We start from the raw sequence: 19,759 nt of genomic DNA on the forward strand, positions 1-19,759 counted from the left end.
ACCATTTAAATAAACTGCATATTCTTATAGGTCCAGAGCAAGAAAGGGTAGTGGGATCATGGCTACATGATATTCATATGATCCAGCATATGCATATTAATTTAACATGATATTAATTTCTTTTAAATATATTGTAATGGAAGCAAAAACACAAATTTCATGGATTTCATAGAGAACTTGGGGATCCCTGGAATATGTGTCCTATTTCCAGTCTAACAGAACAGAAATTGCTTTCCCATAAACCACATCCAACCCTCAAACTTTGCCCTTTTTCTAAGCAGTTTGGATGCCTGCCTCGTCTTCAACGCTCAACTTAAGCGTGAATAATCACTAAACTAGATGTAAACTAATCTCCATATGCTTGTAACCATTACACAACTGTAAAACCCAAACGAAATAAGAACAAAACTATAAAAGCGATGTTTCAAATAACTTTATTTAAAGAGACAGAGGACATTGTCTTGCTGAACAAAAATGTCTGCTCACCTTGTAAACACAGTGCTGTCACCTGCCAGGAGCAGGGTTTTTGGTTGGTTCTACATGCCCAGACTGAGTGAACAGACTTATCAGAATTAGTTCATTCCTTCAACCATTAATCTTTTTCTTCAAGAAACCTTTAGTAATTGAACTGCAGCACATCAATCCATCAGGATTTTCATCAACACCAGCTCTAAAACATCCTAATATTCTCCTAAAGAACTTGCTTCTGGAAGCTGGTATGTATAACTAAGCTGATTTTTGCTCTATAGGTTTTAATAAGCTATGTCTCTATATCACTAAGAAAGGGAAACTCTTTCTAGAACCAAAAAGAGATGGCTTCAAGATGAAAGAAAATCACTCAAAGTAGCTCCTTAAATATTTTAAATGCAGTAATTTCTAAAAAGCACAATTTATATTCTGTATTACTTACAATCTGAGTGCAGAGAGGCAGTGGTAAGTCTAAGGGCTTAATTATAAGAGCGAAGCTTTCTGCAAAATTTTATGGAATGAATTCTCCATATTTTATAGGAGAATATTATACAGGACTCTTAGGTTGCTCAAGACTCTGTTTCCTAATAGTTGTTGAAAGCTGTTGACTTTTAGAAATGAACATGTTGATCTGGGTGTAAAGGAGGAGGATACGCAGAAAACAGAAGAGATGCCAATTCACAATGCAGCAGGCAATTAATTAACAAGAGTCGTGCTCCTAGAAACATATGATGGAAAAGATCTAAGAATCTTGGAATAACAGAAGATGTATTTCTTTCAAGTTACTTTACTTGTGTGACTTCTCCACCATAGTTAAATCAGTGGATGAGATGTTGGGGTAAGGCGCTGGTTCTCAACAGGGGGCAATTTTGCCCCCCAGGGACATTTAGCCATGTCTGGAGGCATTTTTAAACGTAGCAACTGTGGAGAGAAGGCATCCTATTTGCATCTAATGGATAGAGGTCAAGGATGCTGCAAAACATCTTACAATGCAGAGGACACATCTTACGGCAATTATCCGGCCAAAGATGTCAATAGTACCGAGGTTGAACAATCCTGGATTAAAGTGTCCAAGCCAAAGGACTGTATCTGGGCTGTATGCTTGTGCGGACAGGGCTTGTGTGACAGGCTGTATCCTTGTGTATCCTCCTGCTGTACACAGATACGCATGCATGTGCAATCATCAATTTATATTACAAGGCCACAAGAACTACCTAGAATCCTCCCAGAGACTCTCCTGGAATACAAGTTAGTCCCAGGAAGGCTGAGTTAGAGGGCTCTGCATTGAGCCAGTCATATGAGACCACTACTGAAGGAACAGATAAAATGAACAGTTAAAAGCATAACAGGATACATTAGTTCATTTATTCACTTATTCAGCAAACCTTTATTGGGCACCCACATGTGCCACTCTGCTAGGCATGATGATGGTACACAGTGAACACAACCAAACCTGGTCCCTGCCCTCATGGAGCTTACAGCCTAGGGAAGACTAGAAAGGTTACCAAGAAGAGGCTGGTAAAATGAGGACTCCACAAATGTACCAGATTGAGGAACATTCACACAGCAGCTCAAGAAGCTTTCATGTAAGTGTAATCTCACTTGAACCACACAACAAACCTGGAGACAGGCTTTATTGCCTTCACAGAGGTAAAAACATGCCCAAGGTCACACAGTTTATAAGTGGCAGAGCTTCAGCCAAGTGACACTGAGGTCCCTGTTCTAAACCTGTTTTACAGAGCAAGGATACACATAGGCACTCTGGCTTGATTGACCTGGAATTTCCTCTCCTGATCCTCACCAAGCAAGCATGCAGGTACAGAAATCTCTCCCCTTACAAAAAAAAAAAAAAATGCCCCCAGCCTTCACTGTCCTCTTGCTTATGTAATACCCGGGGATTATTTTCTATCTGTTTCATGTGTATTTGCCTTATATTCCTAATTAGATTGTAAACTCCTGACCTGCAGGGACCAGATCTTCCATTTCCTTTGCAACCTTTTGCAGTACTGCAGTCACGTAATAAATGCCTGCTGCATGAATGAACCTGTAGAGATAAAAATACTTTATGGTATCCCCATTTATTGGTTTCATGCTCTTACTTTGCTTTGTGATAGGACTGCACATTATAAGCTTCTAGAGGGCAGAGGAAATGGCTTGGTGCTTTCCTTACACTCAGCAGGCACCATGCAAAATTTGATCCCCGCATGCCTTTTTGATGCTCTGTATAATATTAGCACACTGGAGTGTTTTTGTGTATCTAAGGACCGAGGTTGTCAGCCTCTCTGCGGCGGGGAATGTTCCTTCCTTTCCACAGTAAGCTCCCCTGGCGCCTAGGACAGGGCTAGATTACTGCAGAAGCCCCCTCCCCCGCTCTCCTCCTCCCCCACCTCCCCGCTTATTTTTATTGCCAAGGAGGCCGACTGCGAAAATGGCAAGCTCTTGCATAACCCCAGACCTTGCAAGGAAATGAGCAAAGTGGAAGGGGATTTGAAGGCAGGTCAGAAATGGCCTGGATGAGAACACTGAGGCTTCTCGCCGACCCGCAGGACCCCAGCGGCGCGCCGCACGCAGTCGCGGGGCCCTGGAGGCAGCCCGCCCGCCCCGCGCGCCCCCGGGAGCTGTCCAGACGGCCCCGCCCGCGCCTACCTGGGCACTCACCCGCGCCGCGCGGCCTCTCCTCCTCCCACCCCGGCCGCGGGAGCCCGGCTCGGGCCTGCCCCGCCGCCGCCCCGCCTCTGAGCAGCCCCGCGGGCGGCGCACTCGCAGCCTCCTCCGGGCCCGCCAGACCGCGCCGGGCGCGCCGGGGGCGGCACGGCCAGGCTCGGCGGGGCTCGGCGGACTCGCCCCCGGCCGGGCGCCTGCAGGGGGCGCGGGGACGGCCCCGCCCCGCCGCCTTCCCTCTCCCTCCCGGCTCCCTGGATCCGCGCCGGGAGGAAATGATGTGTTGCTGCCTGGTTAATCACAGCTCCAGACACTCATTGGCCGAGCGCTCCGCAGCCACTTCCTTCTCCTCCTCCCGCTCCTCCCGCTCCGGCTCCTGCTCTTTGCAGCCGCCGCCGCCGCCGCAGCCTCCCCCTCCGCGCCGGGGGAACTTTTCTACTCTCTGTGACCGTCTCCCCCGCCGCCCCTCGGGCGAGCCTCCCCTAGGGCGAGCCTCCCCCCGGGCCGCCCGCCCCGCCCGCGGCCGCCCTCCCAGCCCGTGCCGCTGCGCCTCGGGAAGTTTATTCCGCCCGCCCTCCTCCCCTTCCTCCTCCTCCTCTTCACCCCGCCTCCCCTCCCTCCCCCGGCTCTTTCCCCCCGGGTGGCTGCCGCCGCCGCCGCCGCCGCCGCCGCCGCCGCCGCCGCTGCCGCTGCCGGGCTGCCCCTCAGCCAGCCGCGCCGGCCCTAGGGCTGGAGAGCCCCTGGCCGTCCGCACCGCCCGGCTGCAGCCGCCGCGGCCCCGCAGAGTTCCGGGCTCTCTCGCCGGCTGCACCGCCCCGCCCCGCCCCGCGGCGCGCCGCGCCGCGCCGACCTGCAGCGCCCGGCTGGCTCGCACTCCGCCTCCCCCGGCTCAGCCCCGGCCGCGGCGGGACCAGAGGTGAGGGCAGGTCGCCGGCCACGCCGCGGGAGCTGGGAGGACCGAGGGAGGAGGGGGCCTGGCGGGAGGAGAGGCTGGGATTGGGGGTGGGAGGGTGGGCGTCTGCGGTGTCTCCCCCTCGCTTTCATTCCTTTCTCCCCCAGGCTTCATCCACTCTCGATGGGGGAAGCAGCCGCGGAACAAAACTGTCTTGCTTTGGGCCTGAACTGCTGGTGGGATATGGGAGAGGACAGAGGCATGGAGGGGGGGGGGGGTGTCTCTGGCTTGCAGCGTGTGTGTTGTGTGTGTGTGTGTGTGTGTGTGTAGTGAACTCCTTCAGGGTGTGCGCCGCACTTGTAAATCGATCTGGTCGCCCGGCCACGGGCTCACCTTCCCAGCTGAGCTTGGTACAGAGTAAAGGGATGGGCTAATCACCCCCACCCTCAAAATATCCGTCTCTTCCAAGAGGAATTTTCTGCTGGAGAGACAGCCAATAAACTCTGCTCAACTCCCTCCCGCCCTCCGTTCTTCCTAGCTGCAGTTTCAAAAAGCTTCAAAGCCAGGAATGTGGGATTCATCTCCCGATCCCCAGAAGGCAAATGTGGTTACAGATGTTGCACTGTACTTTGCCAAGTTTAAAACCCTTCCTTCAACACTGTAACCAAAACAGTGAGGCTAGAACCTGGGGCGCGCTGGGGAGAGATGTGGGCCTCTGGGGCCGCTGGATTCTCTAACTTCCTTCGGATTCTAGGCTGGCTTAGGTCTGTCCAGTTTGCGCCAGATACGTCCCCCCAACCCCCCCTCCTTTCCCTGGAGTTTTGAACGCTCTTTGCATGGGAGAAAAGCTGTAGAGGAAGATACTTAGGGAATAAAACATTCCACTTAGCAGCAGAAGAAAAGTCTTGGTTAAAAGTTGTGCTTAATTTGGCTTTTGGAGAGAGGTAGCAAAGTAATCAATGGATTTGTTAATTTTATTGGGCTTTCTTTTTTGAGGGTTGTGTGTGTGTGAGAGAGTGAGTGATGGGAGTTAGGTGGTGAGAAAAAAGACTGATCTCATACATAGTTTGTATATTTTTGAAAAGAGGCCCTCTAATTGAGACTTAGATATAACCCAGTGGTTTTAAAGAATCCTGTCCCAGAGATGCAGACTGCTCTGACAGCCCAAGGGAAGGCGGTGGCAAAAAATAGACACCACCTCCCTTTTCCCCCAAAAAAATTCTTCCTGGAAAGGTGGTGTTAAGAAATTTCAGAGATGGGCTGATCCAAGTGGCAGGCCTTAAATGGAAACACTATAGTATGTCTTGGCACTTGTGTCTGGAGGTGGGTGGCTGGCTGGGGGCCCGGGCTTGGGCAGCCAGCAGACACTAGACTTGTGCTGACCTCAGACACTGGCCTCGCCATCCAGCTTTACAGTATGCTTAGGTATGAAATATGGGCCGCACCAGTTTCACTGGTGGGGACGCAGGGGTCAGGAGGTTGTCCCAGGCCTGCACAGGACTTGGATCACCTGGCTTCTAAGACCAAATCACTTTTTTGTGTGCGGCAGTCGTTTTTGTTTTCTGGCCTGGAACTAAAGACACAAAACGAAAAACCAAAACGGAAGTCTTTTGAAGCTGAAATGTGTAGGTCTTCAATAGATGGAATTGTGTGGTGGATAATAGCATTTCTACTGTCACCCCTCACGCAAATACTCAAAAGGTGGTGAATGATGTTGCAGTAAATTCTGGAGAGATGGCAAAAATCAGGGGCTGGGATGGGGAGAGACTGGGTTCATACTCTCCTTTTCCGGCGGTTTGGTGAATTTTTCTTGAAATGGAGAGAGTGGGTTTTAAATAAAGACTTGATTTAGGTAGTAGTTTTACAACTTTTGTACCTTGAAAGAGAGTGATCATTTGAATCTGGGTAAGTTTCTTGTTATCTCTAAGTAATTTAAAAGAATATTAAAGATGCCAAGTAGAGGTGGGGGAGTCTGCCTTATTCAGGAATGTAATTAATTTCAGAAGTGGGAACTTAATGCCATTAATAGCATTGTAATGATTTTTTTTTTCAGAGTAATGATTTACCAAATTTTCTGCATCTGTCCACCGAACAGCTAACAGTGATTGAATCAGTAAATAGAGACTATGCCTCTATCTTACCCTAGATTGCACTGAACTAATATTGTGATGATCATGATAGACTTCTAGGTAAGGTTAGATCAAGTAGTCCAGCCTTCTGAGGGAGGAAGGAACAGGGCAGAAATGCATTTGAAAAATGATCCTGTTATTCAAGGTCATGAGGTGAAGATGGAATCAATGTGTGTGTGTGTGTGTGTGTGTGTGTGTGTGTGTGTCCGCGTGCAAAAAGTACATTAGACAAAGAGGAGCTGGGACTGGGAACTGTCTTCTGTGCTTGTTCTGCTGTTGGATCCCAGCATCTTGATTGATTGATTGATTGATTTTTTAAAAAGATTTTATTTATTTATTTGACAGAGAGACACACGAGAGAGGGAACACAAGCAGGGGGAGTGGGAGAAGCAGGCTTCCTGCCGAGCAGGGAGCCCGATGTGGGGCTTGATGCGGGGCTTCATCCCAGGACCCTGAGATCATGACCCGAGCCAAAGGCAGACGCTTAACGACTGAGCCAACCAGGCGCCCCTTGATTTATTTTTTTTTAAAGATTTTATTTATTTATTTGAGAGAGAGAATGAGAAAGAGAGAGCACATGAGAGGGGGGAGGGTCAGAAGGAGAAGCAGACTCCCTGCCGAGCAGGGAGCCCGATGCGGGACTCGATCCCGGGACTCCAGGATCATGACCCGAGCCGAAGACAGTCGCTTAACCAACTGAGCCACCCAGGCGCCCTTGATTTATTTTTATTTGAAGGGATCTAATGCACAACTTGTGAGAAACTGGGGAGAAGTAAACTATTAATGGTAGCAAAACCCTTTGATGTGTTTTGAATGAATTTGGTGACCGTTATGATGGGGGAGCACTGGATATGTGCTAGGCACAGTGCTCAGCTCTTTACATACATTTTTCATGATATTTTCACAGCAACCATATGTTTTATTATTTCACTCTTTTATGATGAGAAATTCAGGCTTTCCGAAATTGAGCGAGTTGCCCTAGTTGTAGAGCTAGTCAGTAGTGGAGTGGGGATTTGAACCAGGAGTTTGTGAGACTCTGGAACCCATGTTCTCAGCCGCTTTTGCCAGTGTTTGCCAAATTTCATTCACTCATACCGTCTTCATGAGTTTACCACGGCTAAGTGTCAGTCTATTAATTATTTAGTATTTTTCTTTAAAGCAGTGATTGACCTTAGAAAAACTAAAAGGATGTCATCTTTTAAGAGGAAACAATATATCATTGCTATATTTGGAAAGCCAACTTACTTGTTAGTAATGGGAGGTAATCATAAAGATGCATAATATACTCATAATATAATAATATACTCAGAATAAAACCCCAGATTCAGGACAATGATTACCTGGGGTGTGTGTGTGTTTTGCAGGGACCTGGGGATCAGGGTGGTGGAGGTAGGTAGATCATACAGCATTGGTGACGTTCTGGATTTTTGGGTTGAGTGGTGGGTTCAGAGGTACTGATTTTATTTTTAGACTTTATAACCTACACACCCGATAACATTTTTTTTTTGTAAAAAGATAAAATTAAACACATGACTATTAACATAATGACTACTCGGGGAATATTTCACTGCACTCTTAAGACCATAGGCAGCTTGGTTCCCGTGCAAAGTAGGCACGCAAATGCTGTTGGCTGATTGATAAGACCCCAGGTGGTAATTTTAAAGCAAGCTGATTGTTGTCATACCTGAATGAGATTGAGGTATATCCCCTCTTCTATATTCTCCTACTTCCCCTCTCATTTCAGTATTGTGACCCAAATAATAGCAAGGGCTGCAGTGAGGTTTCTCCTGACTGGTTACGGGAGACTGGGGCTGAGCTGAAGATGGCACTTCTCAATAGCACCTTGTCGCATACATCTAGTGCTCAGGATGGGACAAAAGGTGCTGTCATGAAGTGTTACAACGCTTTCATTTTTACCCAGTGGGTAAGCGTGACCGTTCAGACTGGGAAGCTGGTATTTAAGTTAAAGCAAAGCCTGGGCAAAATGTTGACAGCGTTAAACTGGCAAGGCTGGGAAATGAAGCCATCAGAGATTTTAGTGGGAGTCCACATAGTCTCCTGTTTTATTTTCCCAAGCAAGTGTCGGGCACTGTGGCTTTATTCCTGGAAATGAGAATTTGAATTCGGTTTCCTGGTACAAAATGCCTTCTTTGATCTCTTGGAGTGAGAACTTTGTGTTTCTTTCTGTGGCCAGTTCCAGCTCTCAGAAGAACCAAGTGGAAGGTTTACCTCTTCTTTTTTAGCAGTTGGCCATAGACTGTTCTTGCTTGCTCTGCTAGTTTAAGAATCAGAAGTTCCAAAGCAGGATTTGTCGGTTGGAAGGGGCATTCATTTAAAGGACTTCTCTTGAAAGAGCTTCATGAAGATGATGTGGTTGGCAAATCATGGCCTTTGGTTCAGATGGGAGGTAGTTTTGTTTGAACTTACGCTCCCAAAATTAACGAGACCCAGCAGCTTCCTTTTTGAAGTTAAAACAGATACTTTCCTGCCCCCAACATTCAAACCAGCTGCCCCGTCGAATAGTATTCCTGTGCTCTTATATGCATTTTGGGAAATCTGAGCTTGTTTCTATGTCTAAAGACTCTTCTGTGATCCATGAGCCACCACTACTCATTTGTTTGATTTTTGGGTTTCAGTCTCTGACCAACATTCCACTTTGCCCATTTGGGTTGCTTCATTGTTTGCTCTGGGTACTTGGCCTTTATTTCTGTGACCAGGAAAGAGACTCTGAGTTTTAGTTTTTCCAGATTTTGTCGAGGTTCTTGCGGGAGGTGGAGTTTGTTTTTTGGACGATGGGGCAAGTTCAGGGGGTCCCCTTTAGCATAGGTGTCCTGATGGTTCAGCTCTTTATCATCATGAGGCCAAGCCTTGGAGTCGGTCCCTTTGCATTGCCCCCCCCCCCCCCCCCCCACTCTTGGGGAGAGCCAAATCCTCAGGGCTCAAAGTAATCTCAGTGCAGGAATGCTTCCTGGATTTTGCCTTTTGACATTTTTCCTAGCGTTTTATCTTTACTACTCATTCTGGGGCTTGATTGATCTTTTTTGAGGGCAAGGACTTCAGGTTATTCACTCCATTTATTTGTTCGACACCATTCATTCTCCTTCACCGATTTAAAACCTTTCAAAATTCCCTCACAGGGCTCTTTGAGGGCAAGGACTGTGTCTTATTCATCTTTTGTATATGTTTTGCACCTAACACAATGCCCGGCCCAGACCACACAGTCAGTAAATGGTTTTTTAATTGTTGAGAGAATGAATGGATGATTGCATATTAGAGAAGCAGACAAGCCCAGTACTCTAGGGAATCAGGGAGGCAGCCTGAGAGCCGATGATACCAGACACAGAGGTTCTTAAGGATGAGTTTGGGAAGAAGGGGTGAAAAGACTCTAGGTGGACGGAACTTTTTTTGATACCCCTTTAATGCTTGATATTGTAACATAGTGGATTCAACAAACATTTATTGTATTCTTTTCAGTTTATGCTTCCTGTTGTTTTTGGGTTTAAGGGCAAAACCTTTTTTGGGAAGAATATCTCAATGCATATTTAATATCCTACAGAGCATCGAATCCTGTGATACTGAGGGCATGGCTGGGACTCGTTTAGTTGGTGAATTGACTCCTTCACACTGACTTTGTCCTGTTGCATATGTTCACAGATAGTTGACAGCGAAAACAGTGTGGTAGGCAGTGCTCATGTGGAGAGGTGGAATGTGGATGACCTCTTTGGAAAATGGATGGAATCCAGAGTGAACTTCTCTTTTGATAGGTTTTAAGGACTGATTTGAGTGGGCATGCCATGTAGACCTTTTCTGCTTGAATACCTGATGGCTGGGTGCCTTGCTCATCTGTGAAAGTGGTGGGTCTTCGCTAGCCTCTGTGCTGCATGGATGACGTTGAAAATGAGATCACTCTGGGGTGCCTGGCTGGCTGAGTTGGTAGGGAATGGTACTCTTGATCCTCGGGGTCATGAGTTCATGGGTGTAGAGCTTACTTTAAAAAAAAAAAAAAAATATATATATATATATATATATATATAACACAAAATAAGATTGCTCTAGTTTTTTATTTTTCTTTTTTAGGTAATTATGGAAGAATTATCAATTGAACTTCTAAAAATAACCTTGAGTTTGATGGGAAATGTACAGAGAGGCTAAAGGAACATAGGAGTGGTCTTAGACAAAGCTGGGTATTAGATGTGGGATGGTACTGGGAATTTGAAGAGAGTGGATACTGAGAAAGAACTTGAGAAAAAGCATTCTGGTGTAGACAGGATGAGTTGAGATATTTTAAGCCAAGTTCGGAACTTTCCACTATTGTAGCTATTGATGAGTGTGGTGGTGTACTCTCTGTGAAAACATAGTGTGCCCGACGGATTACTCTCCTTAAGTTATAGGTTAATACTTATAAGTAAATACCACTAAGAGAGCTGGAGCTTTAGGACTTGTAACTTGATGTCAGGGACTTACACAAGATAGAAATATACATAGGAACAACCAGTAGGAGGAAAAAGCGTAGGTGGTTATCTAGAGTGACCTTTATCTTCCTTTCGAGAATAAGGAAAATGGTAAGGGACGAGTGTGCCAAGTGATCTTTTTTTTAAATGTTTTTTGAACTTGAATAACTGAACTGTTGTGCACAACAGGTGGCAAGAACAAATATTCTCTTACTTTATGAGTATGGACTAGTAAAAAATGGAAAATCTCAGTCCCTGGAGATTATATAAACATAAATGTTCTATTTCAGTGTTTTAAAAACATTTTTTACTCGCAGCAATACATTTTACATCATGACTGAATACACACGCATACACACATGCATATTAAAAATAAAGCTGAATTACAATTTTTACAAAACAATACAGCAGTGCGTCCTAATTTCTAGTCAATTTTTTTTTTTTATTCTGGTCTCTGTTTACTACATTGATTTCACAACTTGCTAATGGATTCTAACCAGCAGTATGAAAAAAAAAAACTATTCTAGATATTGTGGAAATCAGCCTTAATTTGTTTATTGGACATTTGCTAATCTGGATGAGAATTTTTTCTTTTTATATGAGTCTCAATTATTCTACAGATGGTCCGTGCCCTTCTGCTCTCCCCTCTTTCCCCCGCCCATTGTTCTTTTCTCTGTGTAGATGTCTTTGCTTGTTTCTCCACATCGGATTAAAGTGACTAATATGTGCTTTGGACCAGCTCCAAAAGTGTAGCATCATTTTGATCCTAGTCAGCATCAAAGGTGGGGCTAATTAATTTAAACTGATGGCAGGAGCCACTTAGCTCCCTGTTTGTTTAGATTATATTTGAAATGGGATGGTGACTCTCAGTAATAAGGGGACAGCAGGAGTCCCTTTTTAGGTCACCCGCACCAAAAGCATAGGAGAGAGGTAGGGAAGGTGACCCGATACAGTTACTGTTCCGGAACACAAAACAAGGTTGGTAGGGGCCAGCTCTTCGCATTCAAAGATGTAAGGAAGAGCCTAATGGCTGGCTGCAGTCATCCTTGCTGTCGTTGTCCTTATCATTAAAATCTTCCTACCTTGCTGCTGCTCCTTCATCGTTTCCCCTCTTCTTCCGTCATTTGTTGAGCATTTATCAAGGCCTCCTGTACCTGGAGCTGGGCATGGAAAGGACAGTAATATTAAGTTGAGCTCAAGGTGCACTTGAGTAAGGGACTGAAGAATTGCACATCTAACTATAAATGGCAGAAGGCCAAGTATCTTGGTCACGAGATACAGGGAGATAAGGATCAAACAACACTTTTGAGGAAGTGTCTGTTTGGCTGGCGTTGGAAGAAGGTACCATTTTGATGTTATCATTTTCAGAGATCTCTATATATGTATAGGTTGTAAAGGAGGCAACCTGCCAAAACCAGGGGATGGGGCAAGTAAATATGAGGTAGCTGGCTTTTGTTTAAGAGCCAAGTTGTATAAAAACATAGTTGCACCGATTTGTCATCACTGGAATCAGACTCGGTGCCTTGAGGTGCAGCTTCTCAGAGAGTCATCGTGACCTGAGACAACTGGAAGGAAGAGCAGATTCACGTCTCTGGTTTTGCACTAATACCGGAGCCAAAGTTGAGCAGAGTGGCCAGGACTATGGTGGTGGTTCTGTTGCCCGCACCCCCCAATGTTTTTTTTTACCAAGCATATATGGTAACTCCTGGAAGTTAAAAGCCTTGTGATGTGACGTGACTGTGTAGAGTACATTAGAGTGAGCGTGGTAGAAGAAAGCTGAGAAAGGGAGATTTAGAGCCAAAGTATGGTTTACTTTGAATGCCAGGCTAAAGATTTTAGACTCGATTCTAAAACAGCAACAGTAAGATAACATCTGTAAGGGAGGCCCAGGGCAGGCCCCTTACTTTCATTCTCGCATTTAACTCTCACACCCAGGCAGTGAGGTACCCCCGAGTATTATCCCCATTTTACAGAAGGAGAAACTGAGACTCAGAGGGGTGATGGAAAATATCTGAGGTCACACATCTGAACTTTAACCCAGGCTGTACATTCCAAAGTCACTTGCTCTAAAGCAGAGTTTGAAAACTGGTGGCCCCCGGGTTGAATACACCTCAGACTTACGTCCTATTTGATACTGTATGTAAAACTTTTTTTTTTCTTTTTGAAATAGTTGCCATCGTTTAAATATGAGGATATTTCCCAGAAAAAGTTCAGCTTTCCACGTTCTTCGGCAAGACTGCAAGCCCTGGCAGCCCAAGGCTCACATTCCTGCAGAAACCTGCCAGAGCTCCTTGTTACTATGTCTCTCTGAGTAGAGGTGTGTGCTTGGTTTGCCACAGTCCCAGCTCAGCCTATTTTCTCCCAGACACTGAGGCCCAGCATCACTTGCTCTTTACTCTTTGTTCTCCTAGCCTGCTCACTCTGACGTGCTAACTACGTTGTCCCTATGGCATATGAGTTTGAGACCCCTGATCTATAGCCTTCTGTATAGCCACAGATTAGTAATTAGGGTAGATACCCAGTAGCCAGGGGAAATGAGAGTAGGTAGAATTAGGGTTTTGGCCTTGGGCTGGAGAAGCCATAGGTGCACAAATCATTTTTGTGAAGAAAGGAAGGGGTGAATGGGAGGCAGAAGGATCTGACTTAGGGAACATGGATGACTGAGAGAAGGGTGTTGATCCTAAAAGAAAACGAAAGGTTAAGAGGAGCTGGTTGGGAGCAGGGCATGGTATTGGGGTTCAGGTTCTGGTGGAAAAAGCTCATAGAAGAGGGCTTGCTCGAGTCTCGTGAGGAAATACAGCACTGGAACCAGCAGATATGGGCTTGGAGCTGTGGGGATTAGATCTGTGTGACAGGATGCCATCCTGGGGCATTTGGATCTGGGGGAGAAAGGTCCCTTTGGAAATAGGGAGAAATGGGCTAAGGTCTGAATGATAAAATGAACCAGCTACAAACAGCTCAAAGTCTCTTATTGACTTTTTTGGGTCAAGTGCCTTATCTTGCAAATAAATAAAATGTTTATCCTAATAAAGGAATACCGAAACAGTCTTCAACTTTTGAACATGGGACCTGATAAACATCTGCTCATAGAATTAAAGGCAGATATACTGTTTGATGGGTGACACCTGTAATTTATGATTATGCCTATTGCACTGAGCCTAATTTAGGTGAAAGAAATTCTAACAATGATTTTTTTTTTTTTTTTTTTTTTTTGGTATCATAGGTGACAGAAAAAGTGGTTGCTCTAGCCCTGAGATGGGGAAAACAGTGCCAGAAGTGAATGACTTGCTTTGAGATTTATTCTTTTAGCCAGTTTAGGATGGAATGTCCTTTTTAAATTACAGATGAGTTGTTTTTCTTCTTCTTCTTATCTTTTCTTGTTTGTTTAGGATTTCCTCCAACTCATTGTTACTTAATCAGCTAGCTCCTTCTCCCACTTGGCTCTCTTTTGATCCCTGAAGGTCTTATTGTTTTAGGACATTCTAAGTACAGGTGAAGTGAATCTTTCCCAGATGTGGCTATTGAGCATGAAAATCTAACAGGAGGGCATTTCTTTTGTTCTCATACTTTTTGTAAATTAAGTTTTTAATTTTAATTCCGGTATAGTTAATATACAGTGTTCTGTTGTTCTCATACTTTTGTCTCAGACATTACAGTCTCCTTTTTGGGCCACATGATTCTAAAAAAAATCAAATTGGTGTTTTTATTTCTAATTCATAGCTTTATTTCATTACATGAGTACATTAATATGGGTTCCCATAATTTTTTTCTTAACCAAATATTTTAATGTTTTTTATGATAGTTTATGTTTTCAAGATGATATTTATGTGATATTACATGTGCTCAGTATAAGCTTTGAAGTATAGGAAGGGTATATAGGAAAGGTAACTTTTGTCCTCTGGCTTCTACTCTCCCTTCCTAGAGAAAAACCATCATTAAAACTAATTGCAGGGCGCCTGGGTGGCTCAGTTGGGTAAGCGGCTGCCTTCGGCTCAGGTCATGATCCTGGAGTCTCTGGATCGAGTCCCGCATCGGGCTCCCTGCTTGGCAGGGAGTCTGCTTCTCCCTCTGACCCTCCCCCCTCTCATGTACTTGCTCTCTCTCATTCTCTCTCTCTCAAATAAATAAATAAAATCTTTAAAAAAAAAAAGAATTGCATATCCTTCCAGTGATCATTTTTACATTTACAAACATAAACCAATGTTTTTCTTACAAATATAGTATATTGCACATACTTCAGTTCTGTACTTGGGTTTTTTCACTTAGTTTATCCTGGAAATCTTTTCATATTAGGATATAAACAGTTTCCTTATTCTTTTGAAAAGTAATTCCATAGTATAGATGTATCATAATTTATTTAGTCTTTTACTTATTTTAGGTAACATGTGTTATAATGTTGCAGTGCCTGACTTCATATATGCTAACTACTATGTATCTACATACTGATTTATATGTAGATGTATATGGAGATCTATCTATCTGTCTCCTGTATATGGGGGGGGGGGTTAAATATCAAGGACTGGAATTACTGAATCTAAGGGTATTTACATTTTAAATTACAGTAGAGGTTGTACCAAGAATTTGATTTTTGAGTTGTGTTAGTGAAGCAATTGCAGCGTCATGGTGGAAATGACGAAGCAACCCGTAAGGCTCAAGCAGGAGTCTGTTCTCTGGTATAAACCAATTTTGTGGCCCAAGAAGGTCACTTTCTTAACTTTTTTCTTCATGGTACTTTTCTTTCCTCATCTGTTTGGAAGAGCAGAGACCCAGCTATTTCTGAAGTTTAATAATTTGTTGATTCTCTTTCAGTCTCCCTCCTTTTGGGTACTTCCAGTAAATGGAGCTTGATGATTTTTTTTTTCCCCCTTCCTTGTGTAAGTTTGAGTCTGAAGAACCCTGGGCTTTGGAAGCCTTGCTAACCACAGCTTTACTTTGATTGTTTTAAAGCACTGTGTCTGGTTTGTGCTTTATGTTAAAAGCAGAGCTTATATGGCTGATTATCTTAAAAAAAAAATATGGTGAGTGGTAAGTAGGCATTTAGTGACCAAGAAACTCATATAGTCAGCTTTTTATTATTGATCAAGAGTGGAGGCAATGGATTTTTAGACTAAGGGAAAAAGTTTTATTTTTGTAATAGCTTTAAAAAAAGCAATAAGCATATGATAGACAGTTTTTAAGAAACGGCAAAATTTTATTTATGATTCTGGAGCATACCAGAGTGGACTGCTTTTGATCTTTCAAGGTTTTTATAATATGAAGAAGATACAATAGGGGATTATTGGAAATTTTGAGGTATTTAGCTGGTATAGCTTAATAAAATGGTTGGGTTGCCTGGCAGTTACCAAATTAGATGTATTTAAACATTCAAACCCAAGTAAATAAAATTTAATATAAAATTCATGGGTTTTTTTTTCCCCATGCTCCATTTTCTTCTTTAGAAGTTGGCTCCCCCAGAATTAAGCAACATGCTTAGATTTTTCATTTCAAAGACTTAAACATTTTGGGCTGCTAGTATAAATGTAATTTTCCTGGAAAAGATTTTGAGCCCTTGGTTACTCATTAAAAAAAAAAAAATTACTTACTAAAGCTCTCTAAGTATACGAATTTGTTCGTCTAGCTATAGAGCAGCAAAAAAAAAAAAAACCCCAAAAAACCCACAAATGTTCTATAATAAACTACATATATAACCTTTATCTATCTATATACACACACACTGTCATTCATAAAATGGAAAATTATATAGTCACCAAAAATATTACCAGATGAATTTTCAGGGACAGACCTCACCTTCAAGGTAACCTTCTCAAAAGAGGGTTTTGTTGCCTATGCCATCTAGTTAGGTCCTTTCTTCTTTTCTGTATCTTTCTTTTTTTAAGATTTTATTTATTTATTTGAGAGAAGGAGAGAGCACACGCATGAGTAGGGGGAGGGTCAGAGACAGAGGGAGAAGCAGATTCCCTCCTGAATGACCTGAGCCACATAGGTGCCTCTCTTCTTTTCTGTATCTTACATATGCTACCATATATATATATATATATATATATACACACACACACACACTACCCATATCTCTGGGGTAAATACCAAGAACAGAGGCTATGTTTGTTTGGTACTCTGAGAGTGCTTGTGTATCCTATGCTTAGTATATTGCTTTATCCATAGTAGGCATGCAGAAATTTTTGGAATGGATAGATTAGGCCATGAAGATTATACAAACAACATTAAGTGGAAAAAGTAGGACACAAAAACCATGCAATTCCATACCCATAAATTATATACAGTTCTGTAAATGTAAGTAAACATAAAACGTAGTGCAATTCCAGACTTGTAGTTATATACATATGGACATAGAAATAAAAAAGACTGGTAGGATATAAACAGGAGTATTAACAGTTACCGTCTTTGAGCTGTGTGGGTCGTGCATAATTTTGAAGAGAAAAATCTTTAAATACAAACGGGTGAAGTAAATATTGGAAGATTATGTCACCTCAATAATGTATTTTACCCTTTCAGCATTAGAGGTGGTCACCTTACCTAAAATGATGTATTACAATACCATGGCCTTTTCTCCTCTTGAGGAAAATGTACTGTGTCTCTGTAGTGTGACAGGTTTTATATCTGCTTTAGAATTAAATTATGATCTGAGAGTTGCACTTTTAAGAAACTGGTTTTAATTTTACATCAGTTGAAGTTAAAGGGTAGTGAAAGTATATTAGATCTGGTACAAGTGTCTAATTATAATTATTGACACATTTTCAAATGCTTTCTTAAGTATGATACATTGCCCATGATTTTGACAGCTGTGACTACATTAAACCTGCTGGAGCACTCTTTGCACAAAGGTTTGTTTAAACTTAGAATTGTCAGAAGGATTCTTTGAAGAGTAGATGAACAAAGATTTAGAGGTCAAATGGTGTTTTATTTCCCACTGTGCCTGATGATTTTAGTCTGTTAAATGTTAATCAGAAGATTATCTGGATTTAGTTTTCCCTTTCAAGGAAACTGGGAATTTAATTTTTTTGTGTAGTATAAAAAATAGGTGATGATATTCATTTATCATTGATTCTCTGCCATGTTAGCTAAGCTTCTACTTATTTCTCTTGCTGAAGGTCTCCAACCACGAAACACCAAACCGACACATTTGATTCTGCATAACAACCTTATTTTCAAAAGGTCTCCCTAGACCAAGTTCATATATTATCTCCTTTGTGCAGCTACTCCTTCCTTTTATATAGATTTGTTGAGTAGCTACTACATGCCAGGCACTGAGCATATAAAGACAGAAAGGCTGTCGGAGAGCTCAGCTTGGGAGAAGGAAAAAAATGAATAGCCAAGCCACAGCAGAGCAAAGCACCAGAATGGAACTTGAAACATAAAGATGGGATGTGCAGTTTTGTTCGAGAAGGCATCTGAGGTCATCTTTTCAGAGGAGTGATATTCTTGAGCATCTTGAAGGCTGAGGAGGAAGGTAGCAGGTGGGAAAAGGGCCTTTGAGGTGCAGAGGCTTATAGGAAAGACAGCATCCTTCAGAACCGAATGTGACCAGTGCTCTGCTACTCAGAAAGGTGGTGCTTGGTTCAGCAGGAAGCACACCATTTGGGGCACTAGCCTCACTGGCAATGTGGAGTCTCAGGATCACCCAATTCTGCTGAATTAGAATCAGTGTTTCAACAGTATCCCCAGTTGATTTGAATACTTCTAGAAGTTTGAGAAACATTGGACTAGAACATGAGGAGGAGGTAAAGGATAGGAGAGCTGGGGAAGTAGACCACCTGCTAAGGAGTCTGGACTCTTGTTTTCAAACATGGGCTTCATAATGAAGAAGTAACATTATCAGATTTATATTTCCCCAAATCATCTAGAAGTGAAGTGAGGCAGCATGTTACAAGATGTTTCTTGAAACTGGAACCAAAAAGTACACCACAAAAGAAGTCCTCAATTAAGTGAGAAATGCAGAACATTACACTCCTCTCAGACGGTGTAAATTTTCATAGTACATTGAAAATTCTGAGAAGCTGGCATTGAGAAACACCTTATCTGAATCACTTACCCTGGGATATTCCCGGATAGCCCTGGTCTTTCAGGTTGGTTACTCCTCAGTGGAACCCTTTGTAGTTGCCCAGCTGTTAACACCCCAGGGAGAGGAGAGAGCATTTTGCAGAACACATTTTGGGAGATGCCAGCACTCATTCCCACACTTGACACCTTGCCTTATCTTAGTAGGGTGACCAACTGTTTGGGATTGCCTGGGACTGAGGGCCATCCCAGGGTGCTGGACTTTCTTTTTTTTTTTAAAGATTTTATTTATTTATTTGAGAGAGAGAGAATGAGAGACAGAGAGCATGAGAGGGAGGAGGGTCAGAGGGAGAAGCAGACTCCCTGCCGAGCAGGGAGCCGGATGCGGGACTCGATCCTGTGACCCCAGGATCATGACCTGAGCCGAAGGCAGTCGCTTAACCAACTGAGCCACCCAGGCGCCTGGGTGCTGGACTTTCAGTGCTAAAGTCATGGACGGACAAGGTGAGTTGGGTACCCTTCCTATCTGTTTACTGTGCTTTTGACTAATGACCTCATTTTGTTTAGATGGGTTCAACCTTTGACCTTAAATACCTGTTTCAGGCTCATTCTAATGGAGTAATTCCCAAATTTGTTCGCATGTTGGAAGCACCCGGAGGGGTTTCCAAACCCAGTGCCCGTTCGCACCCACAAGGTTGTGATTTAGTTGGTTTGGAGGTACCCTGGCAGTGGGATTTTTTTATAGGCCCCCAGATGAGGGGTATGAAAGCTCGTTCCAAACAACTATAACTGTGAAAATGCAGTATTGATGCAACCTTAAGAATTTATTTTAATTTCATATAATTAATTTCTATTCTATAATGGAAGCACTAATCATTATAAAGAAAAAGTTTAAGAACTTGATCCAGCATCATGCTGGGGGATCAGTGGTAGCCCATGTTCCACACTTTGGGAAACACTTGTGTGGAGGCGGGGGGAGCAGTAGACTGGCCAAGACGTGGTGACAGACGTGGTAACAAACGTGGCAGGAGAAGATGGTGGAGGTTTCAGAGCCGATGAGGGGGCTGAGCCGATGAGATGTCGTGGCAGGAGAAGATGGTGGAGGTTTCAGAGCCGATGAGGGGGCTGAGCCGATGAGATGT

The 19,759-nt window shown here is 43.5% G+C and overlaps 1 protein-coding gene and 1 long non-coding RNA gene across 10 annotated transcripts in view; one reads left to right on the top strand and one right to left on the bottom strand.

The window, feature by feature from the left end:
• The window catches only part of LOC118012423, a 34,645-nt gene extending 31,334 nt beyond the window's left edge, over positions 1-3,311 (bottom strand). For 5 of the 8 annotated variants that reach the window (XR_004679701.1, XR_004679696.1, XR_004679699.1 and 2 more), the window contains exons 1-2: positions 3,115-3,311; positions 2,430-2,512 (exon numbers count right to left, since the gene is read on the bottom strand). This is a non-coding gene — a long non-coding RNA (uncharacterized LOC118012423). The remainder of the gene's footprint in view (positions 1-2,429; positions 2,513-3,114) is intronic. The other 3 variants (XR_004679697.1, XR_004679702.1, XR_004679700.1) reach the window with 3 other exon arrangements.
• Positions 3,312-3,821: 510 nt separating this feature from the next.
• ACVR1 (activin A receptor type 1) overlaps positions 3,822-19,759 on the top strand; it is a 126,727-nt gene continuing 110,789 nt past the window's right edge. For both annotated transcript variants that reach the window (XM_035007986.1, XM_035007988.1), the window contains exon 1: positions 3,822-4,045. The gene's annotated coding sequence lies outside the window, so the exon portion shown is untranslated. The remainder of the gene's footprint in view (positions 4,046-19,759) is intronic.

Source organism: Mirounga leonina, unplaced genomic scaffold (assembly GCF_011800145.1).
Source record: "Mirounga leonina isolate KUSES-001 unplaced genomic scaffold, KU_Mleo_1.0 Mir_151, whole genome shotgun sequence".
NCBI classification, from domain to species: domain Eukaryota; kingdom Metazoa; phylum Chordata; class Mammalia; order Carnivora; family Phocidae; genus Mirounga; species Mirounga leonina.